Source organism: Palaemon carinicauda, chromosome 27 (genome assembly GCF_036898095.1).
Source record: "Palaemon carinicauda isolate YSFRI2023 chromosome 27, ASM3689809v2, whole genome shotgun sequence".
NCBI classification, from domain to species: Eukaryota; Metazoa; Arthropoda; class Malacostraca; order Decapoda; family Palaemonidae; genus Palaemon; species Palaemon carinicauda.
The window spans coordinates 58901988-58904572 of NC_090751.1; the positions used below are offsets into that span (position 1 = coordinate 58901988).

At 28.3% G+C, this 2585-nt stretch overlaps 1 protein-coding gene across 1 annotated transcript in view; it reads left to right on the forward strand.

Annotated features, from left to right (window-relative positions):
• The first annotated feature begins 263 nt into the window (after positions 1-263).
• The window catches only part of LOC137621198 (vitamin D3 receptor B-like), a 61886-nt gene continuing 59564 nt past the window's right edge, over positions 264-2585 (forward strand). Inside the window, exon 1 of the mRNA XM_068351608.1 lies at positions 264-295. The gene's annotated coding sequence lies outside the window, so the exon portion shown is untranslated. The remainder of the gene's footprint in view (positions 296-2585) is intronic.

Consider the following 2585-nt stretch of genomic DNA (forward strand, 5'->3'; position numbering starts at 1 on the left):
ATCTAGGGTTGTCAATCTTACATTACAGTTTTCCTAACTGACTACTACTGAAATTTTTAACCTTTAAAAAGAAATTATATAAAAGTCTTATATTTCTATAACTATAAGAGTGAAAAGATAAAAAAAAAACTCTTCTTTCCTTTCTTCACTGCATTATTACATTGATAATTAATATTTAAACTTTTTTTATGGCCATCTTACTATAAGGTAACATTTAAACATCGGTTCAAAGCTGAAATTAATTCTCTTATCCTTTATCTTTGCAGGAAGCAGAAACGTGAACGAAAAGGAAAAGGTAAGTGTTGTGCTCAATATTTTTTCCCTGCAGGCAAAGTGGGGATAGGAGAAGGTATTTTGTTGCCTTGTTGCTAATTTATATGCTAATCAATTGATTAGTAAGAGGTGATGCGTAAGAATACAACATTTGTTTAGTGAAGTATTTGCTATTTTAACCAGCGTCCATTTCTTTCGCTGGTAAAAGATATAAGGTACCAGATCGCATAATCCTATTATTATTATTATTATTATTATTATTATTATTATTATTATTATTATTATTATTGATTATTATTATTATTATTATTGCTAAGCTACAGCCCTAGTTGGAAAAGCAGAATGCTATCAGCCCAGGGGTTCCAACAAGGAATATAGCCCAGTGAGGAAAGGAAACAAGGATAAATAAAACATTTTAAGAAAAATAAAATTAAAATAAATATTTCAAATAGAAACTATAAAAGCTTTAACAAAACAAGAGGAAAAGAAATAAGATAGAATTGTGTGCCCGAATGTGCCCTCAAGCAAGAGAACTCTAACTGTATAAAACATTACTAGGAAATTAATGTTAGTTAATGGATATGCAATCTATATTTACAGAGGAAATAATATACACATTGGCTCATCTCTATTCCTTTCATCACCCTTTTTTCGATCGTGATATTTCTCATGAGAAACCCGTTTTCATATACTTAAATTTTTATCTAACTTAGTTACATTGTTTGTATTTATAATCTATATTTCCTTGAAGTTTTACTTCCATTTTTTCTTGTCAATAATTCACTTCTTTAGATTTTATTTTTACTTTACTTATATGAAAAATTATAGTTTGTCTCATCATTTTTTATTTATCAAAGGTTTTGTTTGCTTGTTTTTTTCATCAAAGTAATAAAAGGGTTTATCTACCCTTGAGATTTACTTTCATCCAGAGATTTTCATTATCCTGATAGATATGGTGATTATGATAATTATATTATTCATGTCTATCCATATATGCAGATTGATTTACATTGTTTCAGTACCGTTTTACATGTCCATTCTGAGAGCTATTTAAGTATTTATATTTTCACATAAATTTAATAAAGAAATCATCTCCATTTTGCTTTATATCTCCGAAAGCTCCTTGACCTAGTTATGAGGAGAAAATAAATCTGGTGAATACTTGATTAAAATTGTACATGTAAATAGTTCACCATGTTAGTCATAGCTATGCTGAACTATAAATTCCTTCCCGACAAATCATCTTCAAAAGACGAAAAAGGAATCGCCTTGGTTTCACTGAGATTATCAGATCTGAATAAGTATTTCGAAAAGGTTTCAATAACTATATTTGGAGCGGAGCGTGACTTTTTGACTGGGCCATAGCTTTGAAATACAAATTTAAACGATCGATCAGGTTGCGTCCTTCCAAGTCCATAGTGACTTGAACTAACCAATGCAATATGGTCATGGTCGCCAGATGACTTTAGCAAGAGGAATCAATAGAATTATATATATATATATATATATATATATATATATATATATATATATATATATATATATATATGTATATATATAAAGAGAGAGGGTGAGATATTTGTATGAAATATATATTATATAAAGTGTATAGGAATTTATGTATGTATTATGCAAAATATATGAATTAGGTATACACACATGTGTATATATATGCACATATATATACATATATATATATATATATATATATATATATATATATATATATATATATATATATATATATATATGTATATATATATATATATATATATATATATATATATATATATATATATATATATATATATGACAAATGATATCATGAAATGGTTATACCCCTTTTGAAAAAAAATAGATATATGGGTAGTGATTAGTTATAACTGGATTTTAAAGAAATATTGATTAGAAATAGCTCCGAAAATGACGACAATGCAATATAGTGTATAGTATTCCTTGCCCAGAATGTAACCTGTTTTATATATATACCAAGCATCTAAATGCATTTCTTTCAGAACAAAACAACGTAAGATTAGCGTCTATAGGGGATCCAAAAACAATGTTTTGGCTGCCCACAGGCTAAGAATAAATCACAGAATTGTGTTGGTAGGAGACCAGGACAATAAGCCATATTAATGATTTTTTTCAAAGAGTTATTGGGTCCTTTAACTGTCCAGAGATACCACACTAAACACATCTCTCTGATTACGGCTCATTTTGTCTTTGCCAACACATACACTGAATAGTTTGGCCTATTCTTTCCACGTTCTTCTCTCTCCGCATACGCCTGACAACACTGAGATTACCAAACA